The 20,582-nt window shown below is 47.4% G+C and overlaps 1 protein-coding gene and 1 long non-coding RNA gene across 4 annotated transcripts in view; one reads left to right on the top strand and one right to left on the bottom strand.

Moving 5' to 3' along the window:
• The window catches only part of LOC115087838, a 33,183-nt gene extending 29,356 nt beyond the window's left edge, over positions 1 to 3,827 (bottom strand). The window contains exon 1 of the long non-coding RNA XR_003855629.1: positions 3,691 to 3,827. This is a non-coding gene — a long non-coding RNA (uncharacterized LOC115087838). The remainder of the gene's footprint in view (positions 1 to 3,690) is intronic.
• Positions 1 to 20,582, top strand: part of SMIM8 (small integral membrane protein 8) — a 34,938-nt gene that overhangs the window by 4,650 nt on the left and 9,706 nt on the right. Inside the window, exon 1 of one of the 3 annotated variants that reach the window (XM_029595463.1) lies at positions 3,920 to 4,047. The exons of 1 other annotated variant lie outside the window; for it this stretch is intronic. The gene's annotated coding sequence lies outside the window, so the exon portion shown is untranslated. Of the gene's footprint in view, positions 1 to 3,919; positions 4,048 to 4,353; positions 4,506 to 20,582 lie in introns of those variants that run through there. One more of the 3 variants, XM_029595462.1, reaches the window with a different exon arrangement.

The raw sequence follows: 20,582 nt of genomic DNA, 5'->3' as shown, positions 1-20,582 counted from the left end.
TCACCTTCTTTAAATCCAGAATTGGACGAAAGGTTCCTTCCTTTTGTTGGCACAACAAAATAAATGGAGTAATGCCCCGACCCTGTTCGTCCTGGGGGAAGGGAACAATGGCCCCCCAGCCTCTGCAGCTGCTATATTATCTACTGGATGATCAGCTTCTTCTCCTCTGATGTTGCGGAGGTGAACCCCTGGCCTGAGGTGGTGTTGGCGCCACCTGTGGGGGAGGCGAGGCCAAGCGGGAAGCGGAGGCCGACTGGAGCTTCGCCAATACCAGCCCTTGTTCCCCGCAGGTTGAGCCCTTGGGTACCGGGGCTGGCTAGACTTAGGCAGGCCTCAGTGTGGTTGATCCCGATAGAGGTGTCCAGAGGGCAGAGTGCCGAAAGACAGCGGAATCGGAGGGTCCCAGCAAGGCAAGATGAGAGCCAAGGTCGAGTCCAGGCAGAGGGTTGAAGGCAGATGGCTAGAAATGAGGTCAGGTTCAGGCTGAGTGGTCAAAGGCAGGTGGCTATAGGCGAGGTCAGGTCCAGGCAAGAGGTTGGAGGCAGGCGGCTATAGGCGAGGTCAGGTTCAGGTCTGGGTCAAGCCAAGGAAGTTCGTCCGAAGGTAGGGCAGGAACAGGAACAGGAGCTGGAGCAGGAACTGGAAGAGGTACTGGATCAGGATCTGGAACTGGAACAGGTACTGGATCATGAACTGAATCAGCAATGAAGCACACAGCAGAAAAGCATAAAAGACCTGTTGCTAAGGCAAACTCTGAGCATCTGCCTTATAATGTGTAGCCAGTTGACATCATCACCTAGGGCCGCAGGAGGCCAGCGAGGAGAAGATGGCGGCGTCTCCCTGCGCTGCACGTGGGGAGGTCTGTTTGGCCTCAGAGCAACTCACGGCAGCTCAGGAGGGTCCCAGGAACACGGAGGGAGCATGGGTGCAGAGGTGACTGCCCACCGCCGCCAATGAGGTCGGGCGAGCTCCGGAGGCCCGGCATCGGGGGTGAGTGAACCCGGCCATGGGCCTGCCACAGCCGAAGAGTGCAACATCCGAGGCACAGGGAGATACCATAAACAGGTTACTGAGTGTCCGAAAAAATTCTAAAGTGTCCTATCATGCTTAAAACCCACTGGTCCGACGTGACCTTGACTGACTCCTCGTAAAAATGAGTCAAACGGCCCCCTATGACTGGGACTGAGAAGTGGCCTGGCCTTGTCCCATTGTGCAAGTTCGGCTCCGCCACTGCCTTGGCTGGAGTTGCCTCGGCCTGCTCTGCGCCCTCGAAATGGCTGGGCCTAGGACTACGACCTCCCTGAGGTCTGCCTTTGGCCAGCACCTGGAGCCCTGCTCTGATGGAAACGCCTTTGACCTCGAAACCGAGAGCACACTGGGGGAAAACCTTTGGACCCCTTCGGCTTGCTTTCTGGTAGCTTCTGAACTTTATTATCTCCCAGATGCTTTATCAGCTGCTCCAAGTCTTCCCTGAACAGAAGTTGCCCTTAAAAGGTAATAATCCCAGCTGAGCCTTTGACAAAACATCCGCTGACCAGTTTCTTAACCAGAGAAGCCTCCCTACTGAAACCTTGGACATCATGCTCCTGAAAGAAGTGCGAATGAGGTCATACAGAGCATCTGCTCCATAAGCCACCACAGCCTCCAATCGCGCCACCTGTTTGAACCTCTGGGGCGACAGATCTCTGGCATTCTGCAATTGCTGCACCCATCTCAAAGTAGCCCAGAGCATAAAGCTGCTGCAATGGGTCTGCTCTGGGCATCCACAACTGCGGGAGTGCCCAGAGCAGACCTATTGAGAATCTTCTTATGATGCACCTTGGGCTTCCAGTCCTGCAAATCCTTAAGAGCTGCCGCGCCAACTACCAGAATGAAAGTCCTCTTTGTAACTGCCAAAACCGAAGCATCCACTTTCGGCACCCTCAAGAGCATCAAAATATCCTCAGGCAAACTATTCATAGCCCGGCTAACCTTAAGGTCAGTCTCTGGAGTATCCCACTCACTGACTACCAGCTCTTTCACCGATTTGTGAAAAGGGAAAGCCTTGGCTGGACCCCTCAAGCCAGCCATGACGGGATCCACTTCCTCCAGGTCAGCCTGCTCCTGTGGGATGGCGATTCCTAATTCCACCAAAACCGGTGGGATGAGGGGGCCAAGCTCCTCCCTCTGAAACAGGCGAGCCACCTTAGGATCGTCGCTTTCCATGTTCAGGACCTTACCCACATCCACTTCCGGATCTTGAGGCACGTGAGAAATATCAGCATCGGAAGAGCCATCCCTAGATGGCAATCCCCAATTAGACTCGTCTGAGGTATCCTCTTTGGTGGCCCCTGACCCAGAAGGACCCAGGACCCTCTGAATTCTGGTGGTCCCCAAAAGTCTGGACGTCTTTCTGGGAGGAGGATCTGCACCGCGGCCTTGCAGGCCAAAAAGGCTTTGTGCAGCAAGAGCAAACTCAGGTGAAAAAGGGAAGGTACTATCAGAATCCTCTTCCAGAGGATCAATGTCCTCCCTGACTGCCCCCCCTCCCCTCGGGCCTCCTCGGAGCTGAACTCAGCTGGAGAAAGTTCAGGCGGGAGATCCCCTCTTCTTGGCAGAAAATGTATCCAAAATGGCCATAATTCCCACACTTAGCAGGAGTGGATCGTCGGCCCCTCGCAACGAAGCTTTCGGCTCACCAGAGTTGTGCTGCCTCACAGCTGCCGGCACAGTCCCTCCCGATGTGCCTTCTCCACCAAAGAGGCAGCAGGTACAGCGGCCAGAACAAGAAACGCGTGAGGAGCTGTCCCCACACATAGTGCATCACACCTCTTCGGCATGGCCAGGACTCGGCTTAGACTATGCAGCAGATGCCCGGAGGAAGGCAAAGGGAGAGTCGTTAACAAATTAAGCTGAAGTTGATCCCTCCACCACCAGCGATGGGGATTCAACAAAGGACAAGTACCCGCTGCCTTTGAAATTCTTCTAGGAGCCCTTTTTTTTTTTAACTTTGTAAGAAATACAAAAAGAACAGTCTTATCTGAAATGTGGCATAGGCTTCTCCCAATCCTCCTGAAGGTGAGGGAACTGGACCACCAGCTATCAGTTCAGGTGAAATCCAGAGAGCAATCTAGGGTCCCCAACCCCTGCTCATCTGCCTCTGCAACCAGGAGAGATAGTCCCACCAGGACCTGTCAACCTCCTAGGAGAGAAGTCTCTGCTCTTCTTAATACAATTTTTCTTTTCTTTCTCTATTTTGGTACAGAACTGCAGGTTTTGCACCACGTACATCTGCTGGAGACAGAGAAATACTGAGGAGCTGGAGGTAGCACACTGGATTAAGAGGTGGTGCCTCTGAAACTTTCTCTGTCTCCATCTGCTGGAGACAAAACCCAGGAGTCTGGACTGATCTGGGTAGGTACAGGGAAACTGAATATAATTATTTTGGGAGGAGATGGGGGCCTGCATTACTGAAACCTCCTTGTCAAATATATATTTTGTCTATTACCTTTCTCAGCTTTTACTGAAGAAATTGAGCGGCTGTCACTATTTACAGCCCCTCTCTGGTTTTATAGATGTTCTATAACCTTCTGACAGCACACCGAGTTTTAGCGTACGTTTGGCTTTAAAGCAAAAATGACATTTTTTTTGTTCAAGCACAAATTCCTATAAGGGGCGCGTATATTATGCAGGGGTCGGTGATTGACCTACCAGGGAGCTGTCAGCTGCAGCGGGAAATTCATCGTTAAAAAAAAAAAAAAAGTTGCTGCAGTGGGCAGGGAGGCTCTGCGGAGAAGTACTTAAGGAAGAACTGCTAGACTGTGAAAGCACCTCCCACCCTGGAAACTTTCCTTCTGGCTTCCTCTTAGTGGAGGTGGGAGGGCAGGTGTGGAGGAGTCGGAAATGAGGCTATTTATGCTTTCATCTGTTTTCCAGCACACTGGAGAAATCCTGTGAGGTTATTAGGGAGCTCTGAGCCTCCAAACAGTGCACCCTTAAGGAAGAGGACTTCATGTTCACACTCCACTGACTGAGAGTCTCATTGGAGACTGTGCTAAGGCAGGCAAGGTACTGGGAGAGGATCAGTGTGAGTGGCCGGAGCCTCTGAGGCAGGCGGTGGAGAGGCCAATCATTTGATTTATTATTATTTTTTTTTAATCTTGCTGTGCTGTGTTTCATGCAAGTTCTCAGTTAAATTTAAGCATGCCAGTGTGATTGTTCCCTCCCTGCTCAATCTGCTCAGAGATTGAGGGACTTCAGAAGAAGAGACTCAGTGACGCGTGCATGGTCATGCCAAACTACTGAGCTTGGGGGGAGAAGAGGCACAGTAAACTACCCCCCCCCCCCCCCGTGGGCGCAGTCGCAGAACGGACGGTGGCCTTGTCGCAGCTGAATGACGGAAGTGCAGCGCGGACGTTGGCCGTGGCACCGTTGGATGACGCAAAGTAGCGCCGTTGAGACTTGGATTGATTTCCGTCTCCGCAATGGTTCTTTGAGGACGGTTGCCAGGCGGGCGAGTTTTGGAGGTTTCTATCTGAGCGCCTTTACTTCTGTGGGCTACTGGGTCTGCGGGGCTGGGGCGGTGATCGAGAAGAATGTGGAGTATTGCCGAGTCGCCACTTCTTTCCAAGTTGGTCATCGTGGTTTTGTTCCATTGCGCGTGTGGATTTGTATTTCTGATTTTCGCCTGCAATGCGGCAAAACCAGGACCGTTTAGCTGAACCGGGGTGACGTAGAAACGCTCAGTTCCCTCTCATGAATGCTGGCAGGAACCTGCATTTTGCCGAGATTTATCTCAGTATTGTTTAAAAATATTTGTAAGTAATTACGGGTCAGCTAAGTAGCTGCGTTTCCAAGGTCACGCTGAGACAGAATTGGTCTTCATGCCCCTTTCTCTGTATATTTTCCTTTCAGTGGCGAAAGCTGAATGCCAGGAGAGGTTGTTTAAGGGGAATAGAAACTACAGTGAATTACATACATTTAAAAAAAGTCAGTAAACGTTCTCTTTTATGGCGTTTTTATTTACAATTCATTGGAAATTTTGGGTTTGAATAAACTTTTTAGGTGATATTTTTACAAAATTTTGGAAACTACTTTACTTGAGACCCATTTGTTTCTGGATCTCAGAGGAGGGGTTGATAGGGTTAGTTTTTAATTTATTTATTTATTTAGAATTTTTATATACCGACATTCTCGATACAAATATAAAATCAGGTCGGTTTCCATAGAACAAAACTGTCGCGGTTAAGGCGTTACATTAAACAGAGTTTCTGAACATAAGAACATAAATATTAAATAGACAACAATAACTTGTCAAATAACGTGAATAAATGTAGGGAATAGCTAAAAAGAGGGTAGGCTAAATTGGGATATACAGGTAACAGAGAACAGTGTTGATGGGCATAAACATGAGTAATGCATGAGCTAAAGAACTAATGCATCAACAAAGGAGTCTTTCAAAACAAGTGGGCTGTCCAAATAAGGCGTAATGGGGCCTTGAAGGGATATGGAACATGGAACTTATAGTGGACTATTAATGATGTGAACATTTTGGGATTAGGCCCTTGGAAGTGATAGGGGCAAGGAGGTCAGCCAATGGCAGTTGGCAAAGTGCTACCTCTTTAGTAGAGTTCAGGGCCGGTGCAAGCTTTATTGCTGACCTGTGTGAACAATTACTGTGCTGCCTCCCCCCATTCATTCATTCATTGGCTGTCCTGGGCCCACTAAAAAAAAAAATCCCAGCTCCCTTCAGTGATAAAAACTTTGAAAACTGATACCATCCGCAGTTCGGTATTATGTGCTCTAGGTGAACCTTATAGCCTTGCCAATGCCCTCCCCCCCCCACCCTCCCTTGGCCCATTCATTCCACACCTACAGATGAGTTATGCATTTATAATATTTTACATTAAAAATATCAAAATACCATATTCTGAGGTAAAAATATCACATGTACATGCACTGCTGTGATGCTAACCAGAAATCCTGTAAAAACACACTTGCAACCCATATGCTATTAGGCATATTATAACATGTGTTGGGTATGAGCTTGACCCTACAAAAGTCCTAATACGCTTCCTATTAGGAACATACCTCACCTCAGTCACACATGCAGAACATAAATAAGACAAATACAGAATAGAGCAACCATAAAGTAGAAATATAAATGTGACAAAACCTGAACAGGAAACTACAAGAAGCCAGACTCTTGAGGTGGAACAATAAAAACCAGAACCATCACCATTCCTCAAACATCAAACAAAATAAAAAAATAAAATAAATACATAATCATATTAGTAAAGAGATGCTAATAATATTCCAAAAACATGACAAATAATCAAATAATTAAAACTCATAATTTTATTTAAATTTCCCAAACACCAATAAAATATTTCAAAACTCAGATATTACCCGAAAAATAAAACTAAAAAGGATTTAAAAAATTCATGTTCCCCACACCTGGGAACTTTAGATTTCCAGTCACCCTGAGATTGTTGTGGATTATAGTGGGAGTTGGATGCGCACAAACTTTCTCCTCTCTTATATTTACACAGATGCAAGCTCATTCACACATATGCTTCCTCTGACAAACCCACAGCATCTCCTGCTCTTTGGTTGGGATCTGCCAGCAACCTTGGGCCCCCCTCTTCATTTCAGCTGCTGGCAGGTTGGTATCCACCTGCAGCCCCATTCTCTCTCTCTCTCACACACACATACACACAACCCAGGCAGCTCCCATTCTTTCTCACACACACAACTCAGACAAGCTCCCATTCACACACACCCCAGGCAAACCCATCCACATCCACCCAAATGCCAGGCAGTCTCCCATTCATCACACACATCTCTGCCCATCCCAGGAAGGCTCCCATGCATGCATGCGCGTGCGCACACACACACCCATCCATCCCAGGCAGGCTCCCATTCCCACACACACTCACACACTCTTCCCAGGCAGGCTCCCGTTCACTCACACACATACACACACACACACGCTTCCCAGGCAGGCTCCCATACACACACACACTTCCCAGGCAGGCTCCCATTCACACACACACACACTTCCCAGGCAGGCTCCCATTCACTCACAAACACACACACACACACTTCCCAGGCAGGCTCCCATTCACTCTCTCACACACACACACTTCCCAGGCAGGCTCCCATTCACTCTCTCACACACACACTCTTCCCAGGCAGGCTCCCATTCACTCTCTCACACACACTCTTCCCAGGCAGGCTCCCATTCACTCTCTCACACACACACTCTTCCCAGGCAGGCTCCCATTCACTCTCTCACACACACACTCTTCCCAGGCAGGCTCCCATTCACTCTCTCACACACACACTCTTCCCAGGCAGGCTCCCATTCTCACACACACACACACACTCTCTTCCCAAGCAGGCTCCCATTCACACACACACACATTCTTCCCAAGCAGGCTCCCATTCACACACACACACACATTCTTCCCAAGCAGGCTCCCATTCACACACACACACACATTCTTCCCAAGCAGGCTCCCATTCACACACAGACACACACATTCTTCCCAGGCAGGCTCCCATTCACACACACACACACACACACACTCTTCCCAGGCAGGCTCCCATTCACACACACACACTCTTCCCAGGCAGGCTCCCATTCACACACACACACGCACTCTTCCCAGGCAGGCTCCCATTCACACACACACGCATTCTTCCCAGGCAGGCTCCCATTCACACACACACACACTTCCCAGGCAGGCTCCCATTCACACACACACACACACACTTCCCAGGCAGGCTCCCATTCACTCACACACACACTCTTCCCTGGCAGGCTCCCATTCACTCACACACACACTCTTCCCAGGCAGGCTCCCATTCACTCACACACACACACTCTTCCCAGGCAGGCTCCCATTCACTCACACACACACTCTTCCCAGGCAGGCTCCCATTCACTCACTCACTCACACACACACACACTCTTCCCAGGCAGGCTCCCATTCACACACGCTCCCATTCACTCACACACACACACACTTCCCAGGCAGGCTCCCATTCACTAACACACACGCACACTTCCCAGGCAGGCTCCCATTCACTCACACACACGCACACTTCCCAGGCAGGCTCCCATTCACACGCACACACGCACACTTCCCAGGCAGGCTCCCATTCACACACGCTCCCATTCACTCACACACACACACACTCTTCCCAGGCAGGCTCCCATTCACTCACACACACACACTCTTCCCAGGCAGGCTCCCATTCACTCACACACACGCACACTTCCCAGGCAGGCTCCCATTCACACACACACACGCACACTTCCCGGGCAGGCTCCCATTCACGCACGCACACGCACTTCCCGGGCAGGCTCCCATTCACGCACACACGTGCAAACTAGGCAGGTAGGGTCCAAGGGTCATTTTTCCTCTACTGCTGCCAGCTTGAATCTTAGTTGGGAGAGCAGCTGTTCTGCTCCTCTTCTTGCATGCTGGCCCCGCAGTAATTCAACTCTCACGATGCTAGCACTTCCTGTATTCTCATCTCACGTGTGTTGAATTTCCATGGGGCCAGTACTTGAGGAGCTGCAGGACAGGCTTCTTCTGCCGATGGAATGGAGCCCTCTGGTGGCTGCACTGGCTTTCTGTTTCTTCTGCCACCGGTGGGATTTGGTCCACTGACGGCCGCACGGGCCATCTGCTTCTTCCACCACAGATGGGATAGGGTCCACCAGCAGTAACACAGTCCTTTCCTTTCTCCTGACGCCACCCCCTGGATGTGCTACCCTCTGCGTTTGCACACCCGGTTGCGCTGAGCCTAGTAGGGGTGATGGGCTATTTGGTCTGTATATGTAATTTTGTATTGTTGGTAACTGGTTTTTATTTATGGATTTTTAATGTAAAATTCATAAATAGCTTTTATTGTACATTTTACTGGTTATATTGTATATACATTTTTAAAATAAGTTTTATATTTGCAGTATTTCAATATCATATAAAAATAGAAACATAACTGAAAAAGACCATGTGACCTGTCTAGTCCACACCAACTGCTCCGCTTTACAGTGCCTACCACTCCTTTAGAGATCCCCTGTCCTTTCAGGCTGCTCATAGCAGTGTACAATATCAAGTAAAAACTGTACAAGATGGTGTATAATACAAAATAAAACAAATTATCACCTGGACCTACTGCTTATCAATGGGAAGCATGTGTCTGAAGTGGATCATCTGGGATCAATGATCACCAGATGGTGTGGTTCAGTATTAGAATGCAGATAGTGATGGTTCATTTTAAGCTGAGTTTTAGACTTCAGGAAAACTAACTTTATTAAAATGGGGGAGTAACTCAGTCATTAGCTGGATGAGAAAATCTAAGGAAAGAAGAGCAGTCAGCAAAACTAAAATCAGGTTTTGTAAAGGCAATTAACCTTTTTTGTTAGACAAGTAAATAAAGATAAGAGGAAAAAGAACATAAGATTTGCCATTCTGGGTCAGACCAAAGATCCATCAAGCCCAAGATCCTGTTTCCAACAATGGCCAATCCAGTCACAAGTACTTGGCAGGATCCTAAAAGGTCAATAGATTCCATGCTGCTTATCCCAGGTGGATTTCCCCAAGTCCAGTTTAATAATGGTTTGTGGACTTTTCTTCTAAGAATTTGTCTAAACCATTTTTAAACCCAGTTACACTAACTGCCTCCGGCAATGAATTCCAGAGTTTAATTATGTGTTGAGTAAAAAAATTATTTTTTCCATTGATAAGCAGGCTGAATTATTCATACTGTCTGGGTGACCTCATCTGACGGCGCTCTTGCGGTCTTTCTCTCTCCAAAGATAGAGCTTTGAGCTGCTGCGCCTGCGCAGCATCATTCTCCTCAGTCTTCTATTTTCTTCACTCACACACAGACGTTCTTTTCTCTCCTCATCGTGTTGCCTCATCTTTAGAGGTTTATTTCTTCTTTTTTCTACCAGTGATACCTCAAAAAGCACTTTTTCAGTGCTAACCAGAATGTCCAAGAAGCCGTGATTTACATATTGTCAGTGCAGAACATAACGTCTGTCACTGACAACCACAATTACTAATACCTCTGCCTAGGCCAAGATCATGACCAGGTATCGTGTCGAGACTGCGGCCGCATGTCTCCAGGGGCGCAAAGGCAGAGAGCAGCGAAGATAGCCCTCCTCCGGGACAAGGAGGGAGCTTCTTTACCTTCAGGGAGCTATACGCCCTCCCTGAGGCGCTCAATGAATTCTTCCCCGGGCCCTAAAACTGCTGCTCATGATGTCCACTGAAGGTCTTCCTTGATGGAGCCGCAGGAAAAATCGAGGAGCAAACATTCGGGTGTCAGAAGGTTGCTTTGGCACCTAGTAAACCCAAGCAAATACCTGCAGGGTACACCAAGCTCGATTCGGGCACAGGTGCGCCGTCATTGTCTTTGAAAACCTCGCATCGACACACTGCCCAAGTGACAGCGTCGAGTTCTAAACAATTGAGTCATCTCTGGGATGCATTCATGAGTCGACTCAGAAGACATCAGATAAGAGTGACTGCGTCACTCCCGCCTCAATCCATGAGGCATCTGTGCAGACATCTAAGCTGGCGCCAACTCAGGAGGTTTCGAAGCAAGCTACTGCATGCACCAAGACTCACAGCGCATCAACGCAGTCATGACTTTCCTCTACACAAGACGCCTTCACAACACACCTCCCAGATTTTTCACCACATGCATTGTCCAAATGTGATGGCAGATGAAAATCCGTTTTTTTTGATAGGGCAGAAGAGTCCCAGGGGCCTCAAAGCCCACATTGTAAGAAAAAGAATGGATCCTATATCACTGTCTCATAGTAGGCACGGTGTGGACCTGATCCTTGACATCTTATCACAACCACCTTGGGTTTCCCCTCCCAAGCATGTCTCAATCAGTTCCAGATCTTCCTCCTCCCAGGGTGACCGTACTGTCTACTCAGATTTGTCCACACAATCCTGTCTTAAAGACTACATTCTTCAAGAGAAACTTTCTCTGAGAGACAAATGGGCTGCACCAGATACAACCTCCCTCAGATGTTCTGTCTGCGGCTATACGCCCTCATGGGAGATAGTCTCCGGCTACTGTCATTTTGGAGAAAGAGCGGCTTCCTTTGGATCCACCTCCGAGCCGATCCCAACAAGCCACGGACCAGATTTCATCAATCATAAAGAATCTGTTCTCCTCTTTGCACTCAGAGATTCTGCCCCCTCCTATTCCAGGTCTGAGTGGGGAAGGGAGTCGAGATCATACCCCTTTCTCTCCGGTGAAGCCCATATCCCTGGATCAAGATAAGCAGGATGGGTCTCAGCCACCATCACCTCAGTCAGTTCACCTGGACTCTCCGACCCTCCGGAAGAACCTCCAGACCACTCTTCTCCTCCAGACGATCTAACCTATTCATGGTTCATGAAGAAGCTGGGCAATATGCTGGGAGTAGAGGTCCAGAAACTTCCTAACCCTAGGGAGGAAGTCTTCAGGATCCTGGAAGTTCCAACCGAACCTTTGGCTCAGCCTTCCTATAAGGTACTGGATGCACTGCTGTCAAAAATGTGGGGAGTCCCCTGACGCCAACTTTCCAGTGTCCAGGAAGCTGGATTTGAAGTTAGATTACAAAAATCCTTGACCTATGCCATTGTCCAACTTCCACATGAATGTCTGCAGTTATTGAAGTCTGCAGTAATAGGCCAGCAACTAATGCCTCAACCTTTTTTGTGATCTAGAAGAGGGTTTATGGCATTTGTTGAGGGCAGGTTGAGTCCTTTGAAACCTCCTGAACCTCCATAACCACCATTGCTTCTCATCAAATAGCTTGGCTCCATCCTAGAGTACATTTATGTAATCCACTTTGAAGTGCCGAAAAGTGCAAAAAGCGGAATATAAAAAAAATCTAAAATTAAACAGGGAAGATGTTCATGACTGGCTAACAGATCTGCCGTGCTCAGGAAGAACTTTTTTGGTGACAGGCAGAAGGACACAGTATCCCAAATCAAGGAGCAAAATATTGCAGTGCAGTCTTTTGTCGGTAATGTTGGATTCTCAGGCCTCAGCGAAGAGGTTTAATCATCATTATCACAAACCTTACTATTTTCAGAGGAAATCGTTCAAGCAGTTTCAGCCGTTCAAGCCTCAGACATATCAACAGTTTCAGTAGTCTCGTACACAGTCTCAACCTACTCAACCTAGAGGTGGTCAGAGGGACCGTAAACAGCAAAAACCCTCTCAGTCTTTTTGAAACCAGCCCCGCCACATTCTCACTTGCCAGTCGGGGGGCTGAATACGTCATTTTTCCTCAGAGTAGAGTCAGATCAGATCAGTGGGTTCCAAGAATCGTCTGCAAGGGTTATCATCTATATTTCATGATCAAACCCGCTGAAGGAAGCTCCTCAACAACTTCTTCTGGAGCAACAGGTCCAAACCATGCTCCGACAGCAGACCATCCAACCAGGAGCCAAACACTGAATCAATACTGGTTACTACTCCCAGTACTTCCTTATTCCGAAATGCTCGGGAGGTCTCAGGCCTATTCTAGACCTACGCTCCCTCAACAAACACCTTTGGAAGGAGAAGTTCAAGATGACGTCCCTCAAGTTGATCTTGGTGTTCATTCAAAAGAACGATTGGATGTGTTCTTTGGATCTCAAAGATGACTAAATCCACATTCCGATACACCCTTCCTGCTGTCGATTCCTGTGCTTCCAAATGGCTTCGAAGCACTACCACTACAAAGTCCTACCCTTTGGCCTTTCCTCAGCTCCCAGAGTTTTCACCAAATGTTTGGCTGTGGCAGTGGCTCATCTAAGACACCAGGGAATCTGGGTTTTTCCCTGTCTGGATGACTGGCTCCCCCAAGAACATCTGCAAATAACAATCACTGCCTGGAATTTCTAGGATTCCTTAGCAACTCCGAGAAGGCGATACTCAAATCAATCCAGATACTGCAATTCATAGGAGCCAGGATAGATTCTATCCAGTCTCGTGCCTTCCTTCTGCAGGAGAGGATCAAGAGGATCCATCATCTATGTACAGAATTACTCCGTAGATCAGTTGTCGCAGTGTGCCAAGTGCTTGTAATCCTGGGACACAGTGGCAGCAATCATTCATGAAGTATCTCACACTCGCCTACATGTGCGGTGCCTTCAGTGGAGCTTGAAATCTCAATGGACCCAATACTGCCAACCAATGACAAAAGAAAGTAACCTTGTTGGACTCCATGTGAAGAGACATTCATTGGTGGTTGGAACCAAGGATACTAATAATATGATCCCTCTCCGGGAACCCCCCCCCCCTCCCAGTCTCATACTCACCACAGACACATCTACTCAGGGTTGAGGGGCTCAGGACACATGGCCTATGGTCGTTGGAAGAGCAGTCCTACCAAATCAACCTTCTCAAAATCAGAGCCATGAGATATGCTTTAATGGCCTTTGCTTATCTTCTACGAGGCCATGCCCTTACGATTCACATGGATAATCAGGTAGCCACGTTCTACATGAACAAGCAGGGGGCTTGGGCTCCTGGTTCCTCTCTAGGGAGACAGTATGGATCTGGGAGTGGGCCATCGAAAATTCAATGACCCTGCATGCAGCATATTTACCCGGAATAGCAAACACATTGGCAGATCGCCTAAGCAGGGTTTTCCACCCTCACATATGGTTCCTCAACCAATCCGTGGATGACAGGATCTTCCTACAATGGGGTCACCCTTGGTTGGAACTTTTCACCACCAAACAAAATCGGAAAGTAATGCAGTTCTGCTCGGTCCGTCCCAGCGGCCTTAGGGAGACGTGGGATGCCTTTCTCATGTCTTGGTCGACAGGTTTTCTATATGCTTTCCCCCCAATTCCTCTCATCTCAAGGACAGTTCAGAAGACGATCCGGGACAATGCTCTTCTGATACTCATAGCACTGGCGTGGCTGAGACAACCCTGCGTATCTGGTGCAGTATTCTGAGAACCACACAATATATCTCAGTCAAGACCCAGATCTCCTAACTCAAGAAGAGGGCTCCCTTCTTCACCCCTCCACCTAATGGCCAGGATATTGAACACGAAATCATGCAAGGCTTAGCTCTCTTGGTGAATATTCAATGGATTATTATAGCAGCAAGAATACTGTCAGCCAGACAAAGCTAATCCTTTAAGTGGAAGCGATATGCGAAATGGTGTCAAGCTCAACGGATTAGACCCTTTTCATCATCGCCCAATGAGATTCTCAGTTATTTGCTCCATTTCTCAGAATCTGACCTGGTAATGTCATCCATAAGGGTTCATTTAAGTGCTATAGTTGCTTACCATAAAAGAGAGAGAGATTCCTCTGTGGCTTCCCATCAATTGATATCTCGATTCGTGAGATGCCTTTTTTTACCTTCATTCCCCTGTCAAAAAACCTCCAGTGTCCCGGGATTTGAACATGGTCTTGTCTGCTCTAATGAAAGATCCCTTTGAACTGCTGCAGTCCATCACTTTGAAATTCCTCACTTGGAAAGTGATTCTTCTCGTGGCAATCACCTCAGCTCGATGAGTAAGTGAACTCCAAGCCTTAGTGCACTTCTCGCCCTACTTGCAGTTTTCTTATGACAAGGTAGTGCTCAGGACACATCCTAAATTCCTCCTGAAGGTATTGTCAGCTTTTCACATCAATTAAGCCATATCACTTCCTACCTTCTTTCCTAAACCGCTTAATAATAATCGAGAGAGATTACTGTATTCTTTAGATTACAAAAGAGCATTAGCTTACTAAAAACAAAGAACACAGCCTCACTGGCGCTCATCACAGCTCGTTTCATTTAATCCTGATTCACTAGGGGTGGCAGTCTCCAAGAGGATGATCTTCAACTGGATCACAGATTGCATTCAGTTCTGCCACACGTCAGCGCATACACTGATGTCTGGCTGACAAAGTAATTAGAGCAAAGATGCAAATGGAAGAAAAAATAGTAAATATGGTAAAACAGAGGAAAGACTTTTTTTTTTGTTTTTTAAGATATGTTAGTGATAGGAGGAAGTGCAAAAGAGGCAGTGTGAAACTCAGAGAAGGGGAAGAATATGTAGAGGTTGATGGGGAAATTATTCTGTTTGATGTTCACTGAGGAAGGGCCAGGAGTAAGACCACACAAATAAGATTGGAAGTGAGGTAAACCTCAAACAATTTTCAGAAAAGTGGATTTGTGAGGATCTAGCTATACTTAAAAGCTGATAAAATAATAGGGCCAGATGGGTTACATCCAAATGTTTAAGGGAACTTAGGTTTGGCATCTGTGCTGGCCGACTTTTTCAGTGCTTCTTTAGAGTCACGAGTAATTGCTGAGGACTGGAGACAGGAGGATGTGGTTCCTCTTCAGAAAAGTGGAAGTAGGGAGGAGGCTGGAAATCTTTGGCTGGTTAATTTAACTCACCACAGAGGTCAATCTATGGAACTATTGCTAAAAATGGAGGCTAGTGCAGTTTCTGGAATCCAATGGATTACAAGATCCAAAGCATTATGATTTCACCAGAGATGGGTCTTGTCAGACAAATTTGATCAGTTTCTTTGACTGGATGACCAGAGAATTGGATCAAGGGTAAGAGCTAGATATTGTGTACTTGGATTTTAGTAAGGCCTTTGACATAAGTGAATTATAAATAATCTTGGTGCCCTCATATGGGCCCTAAAATGTCTGGGTTAGAAAGTGGTTGGGTGGGAGGTGACATGGTAGTGGTAAACGGAGTTCACTCAGAGAGGGGCATTACTAGTGGTGTGCCACATGGATCAGTGTTTGGACAAGTTCTGTTCAACATTGTTGTAAATTATATTATGGAAGGACTATTGGGAAAGGTTGGTCTTTTTGCAGCTCCAACCAAAATCTGCTACACAGTAGACACCTTAGATGGTGTAGAAAACATGAGGGATCTAGCGAAGTTTGAGGAGTGATTTAGAGTCTGGCAGTTAAGGTTTAATGCTGAAAAATGCAGAGTCATTGCATTGGGGTTGCAAAAAACTAAAGGTGCAGTACAATCTATGGGGTGAAATTCTATATACAAAACAAGAGTGGGATCTGGGGGTGATCATATCTGATGAACTCAAGTTGACCAAACAGGTGGCTAAAATGATGGCAAAAGCCTGAAAGATGCTTAGCTACATAGGGAGAGGAATGGTCAGCAGAAAAAGGGAGCTAATATTGCCCCCATATCAATCTCTGGTGAGATCTCATTTGGAATACTATGCACAATTTTGGAGACTGTACTTTCAAAAGGATATAAACAACATGGAATTATTCCAGAGATGGTAATTGTAGTAAAGGATATTGAGATCAACTTAAAGATGTTAACATGTATATCCTAAAGGAAAGATGAGATGGGGGAGATATGATAGAGACATTGAATTCCCTAGCACCCAGACAGATGAATTCAGAACCAGTGGGTTTTGCAGATCTACTAGAAGATGGAGACGGAGAAAAACTGACGTCACAGTATATATACTCCTGCATTGACAGCCTGCCAGTATTCTCCATTTTCAGTGTGAGCCTGGCCAAAGGCAGTCTTCAGCCATCTCAGTCATTAGAGTATCTTGGTGTTCGATTCAACATGAAGCAAGGCAGAGTTTTCCTGCTATAAACTCATATTCAGAAATTGATGGCGCAGGTGCATTTGTTGATGAACACTATACAAGAATGTAGTGTTCATCAACAGTGTAGTACTATCTACAGGTACTCGGTTTGATGGCAGCATCCCTGGAAGTGATTCTGTGGGTGATAAGCGTCCTCTTCGCACTCCCTGCTGTCTCTTTGGAGCCCTCAATCTCAAGACTATTCGATTCGACTCCACACGCTGATGGAGAACTGCTCTCAACTACAGTGGTGGTTATAAGTGGATCCTCTAAAAAAAAAAAAAAAGGGAGTTTCCCTAAAATCACTGGACTGGTTAGTACTCATGAAGTATGCGAGTCTCCAGGGTTGGGGAGCTCACTCAGGAACTGACAGCATAAGGGCACTGAAGTGCGGAAGAGTCTCCCTGGAACATCAATCGGCTGGAAGCTCGGGCGGTCCGATTGGCATGCTTGCAGTTCAGTGGCAGGTTTGAGCAGTATGGATAATATTGGACAATATAATGACACTGGCTTACATCAATCAGCAGGGAGGAACCAAAAGCCAGCAAGTGTCGCAGGAGATAGACCAACTTATGGAATGGGTAGAAGTGCATTTTCAGAAAATCTCGGCCTCGCAAATTGCAGGAAAAGACGATGTAAGAGCAGACTTTCTCAGCAGGGAGAGTTTGGACCCAGGAGAATGGGTATTGTCCATTGAGGCGTTTCAGCTGGGGCCTTCCGTTTCTAGATCTTCTGGCGACTTCTTGCGGTGCAAAGGTTTCTCGTTCTTCAATCGCAGGAGAGATCCAAAGTTCTTGGGTATCGATGCTCTCATGCAGGAATGGCTGAAGAATAAGCTACAGTATGTTTTTCCCCCGTGGTCCAACTTGGGCAGAATAGTTCAAAGGATCGAAGGTCAAATGGGAATGGTGCTCCTGGTGGCACAGGATTGGCCCACAAGACCATGGTATGCTGATCTGTGAAGACTCCTGATAGAAACCCCTCTTCATCTTCTTTTGCAGCAGGGGCCTGTCATTCCTGAAGATCCAACTCTGTTTTGTCTTATCATATGGCCCTTGAGAGGGCTCGCTTGTTGAAGCATGGATATTCTTCTGCGGTGATTGCCACCTTGCTACAAGCACGAACATTCTCCACTTCCTTAGTCTATGTGTGTGTTTGCCGAACCACCCCAGGGAGCAGGAGATAGGGGGATGCCTCTCTCTCTTTTATCAGAGCTGGGTCGAAATCATATCGGATCAGTGGGTCCGGGAGGTGATACGAGAAGGATATGCGATGGAGTTTTGCATTCTTCCTCGGGATGTATCATGGAGTCTCCCTGTCATTCCAAGAAGAAAATGCAGGCAGTGGAAGGTACATTGGCAAAGGCTCCTCAGTCTGATGGCTGTGGTTCCAGTGCGCACATCTCAAAAAAATATGGGACGATATTCCATTTATTTCGTTGTGCCCAAGAAAGAGGGCTCCTTTCGTCCCATCTTGGATCTCAAAGATGTCAACAATCTTCTGCGAGTGAAGCATTTTCTCATGGAAACATTATGCTCAGGGATAATTGCCATGCAATCAGAGGAATTTGACTTCTCTGGATCTGTCCGAGGTGTATCTTCACATCTCCATCTGACTAGAACATCAACACTTTCTGTGGTTCGCAGTTCTGGGATGCCATTTTCAGTTTCAGGGGCTGCCCTTAGGTCTGGCCACCAGCCCCAAGACATTTTCCATGGTAATGGTAGTAATTGAGGCAGAGTTGAGAAAAGATGGGATCCTAGTACACATCTGGACGACTGACTGATTCGAGCCAAGTCACTGGAAGAGAGCCGCCTGGTGACTCGCAAGGTGATTTTCCTGTTGCAGGAGCTCGGCTGGATGGTGAACCTGGCCAAGAACAGTCTTCATCCTGTTCAGTCATTGGAATACCTCGGGGTTTGGTTCGATACGAAGCAGGGCAAGGTTTTCCTGCTGGAAGCTCAAATTTAGAAGTTGCTGGCACGGCTCTGCCTGTTTTTGAGCACTTTGCGCCCGGCCATATGGTCCTACCTGCAAGTACTTAGCTTAATGGCAGCAACCCTGGAAGTGGTACCGTGGGTGAGGGTGCATATGCGTCCTCTTCAGCGCTCCCTGCTGTCTCAGTGGAATCCGCAGTTTTGGGACTATTGATTTGGCTCCACCTGCCTATGGAGGTCTCCTCCCAAATGCAGTGGTGGCTGCAGACGGATCATCTAAGGAAGGGAGTGTCCCTAGCACTTCTGGACTGGCTAGTACTGACAACAGATGCGAGCCTTCTTGGTTGGGGAACTCACTGTCAGGAACTGACAGTGCGAGGGCGCTGGACTGTAGAAGTGTCTCTCTGGAACATCAATCGACTGGAAGCCAGGGCTGTCCAGTTGGCAATTTTATAATTCAGTGACAGGCTGCAGGCTCAAATGGTCCTGATAATGTCAGACAATGCAATGACTGTGGCTTACATCAATCGGCAGGGAGGAACCAAGAGCCAACAAGTGTCATAGGAAATAGGTCAACTTATGGAAGGGGCAGAAGTGCATCTCCAGATGATCTGAGCCTCACACATAGCTGGAAAAGACAATGTAAGAGCAGATTTTCTCAGCAGGGAGAGTCTGAAACCAGGAGAATGGGCATTGTCCGAGGTGTTTCAGCTGATTATGGATCACTGGGATCTCCCGTTCCTAGATCTGCTGGTAGCTTCTTGCAATGAGAAAGTTCTGTGATTCTTTAATCTCAGTAGAGATCCAAAGTCATTGTGAATTGATGCCTTGGTGCAGGAGTGGCTGGAAGACAAGTTGCTGTATGCTTTTCCTCCCTGGTCCATGTTGGGCAGATTAAACTGAAGGATCGAGTTCCACAGATTGATGGTGCTCTGAGTTGCTCCAAATTGGCCCAGGAGACCGTGGTATGCAGATCTGCGGCGTCTCCTGGTGGAATCACCCCTTCAACTTCCGGCACACAGGGATCTGTTGCAGCAGGTTCCTGTTCTTCACGAAGATCTGACTCAATTTTGTCTTACGGTATGGCCCTTGAAAGGGCTTGCTTGATGAAGCGTGGATACTCGGCTGCAGTGATTTCCACCTTGCTAACAGCTAGCAAGTTCACCACTTCCTTGGCCTATGTGCGAGTTTGGTGAGTGTTTGAGGCCTGGTATGAAGATCGAGGTACTCTTCCTTGTTCAGTCAAGATCCAGCTCATTTTGGAATTTTTGCAGGATGGCTTGAATAAAGGCTTGGCCCTCAATTCCTAAAGGTATAAGTAGTGGTTCTTGCCTATTTCAGGGGTCAAGTGAATGGTGGTTCCTTGTCAACTCATCCTGATGTGGCCAGTTTCTTGAAAGGAGTGAAACATCTTTGTCCTTCTTTGTGGTTGGTGTTGGAATTTTTAGCAGGCCCTACGTTTTTTGCCGATGCGTAACCTGTTCTTGTGGTTACTGACCTTGAAAACCGTGTTTCTTGTGGCAATTTGTTTTGCACGTAGAATTTCTGAGCTGCAGGCCTTGTCTTGCCAGGAGCCATTCCTCCAGGTGACTTCCGGGACAGGACAGCTACATACTGTTCCTTCCTTTTTTACTGAAGGTGGTCACTGATTTTCACTTGAATAAGTCCATCTCCCTGCTATCTCTGAACAGAGAGAGATGTAGAGGAGTATCGTCTGTGACCCTTGGATGTCAAGAGACATATTGTCAGGTATCTGGAGGTTACTAATCCGTTACAGAAGATGGATCATCTGTTTGTCCTTCACAGTGCTACTAGGCAGGGAGAGCTGGCCTTGTGGGCTACAGTAGCTCGCTGGATTAAGGAGTTAGTCACGGCTGCATACATTGATGCTGGAAAGCCATTACCTAGTTAGCTCAGGGCTCATTTCACTAAGGCTTAGGAGGTGTCATGGGCGGAAGTAAAATTGTCTCCCATTGACATTTGCCGAACTGTGACATAGTCCTCTTTTTCTGGTATTATCGTCTGGATGTGCAAGCCCAGGCGGATGCAACCTTT

Source organism: Rhinatrema bivittatum, chromosome 3, assembly GCF_901001135.1.
Source record: "Rhinatrema bivittatum chromosome 3, aRhiBiv1.1, whole genome shotgun sequence".
NCBI lineage: Eukaryota > Metazoa > Chordata > Amphibia > Gymnophiona > Rhinatrematidae > Rhinatrema > Rhinatrema bivittatum.
The sequence above is the reverse complement of the archived record's forward strand: the minus strand, read 5'-3'. Positions and strand labels throughout refer to the sequence as shown.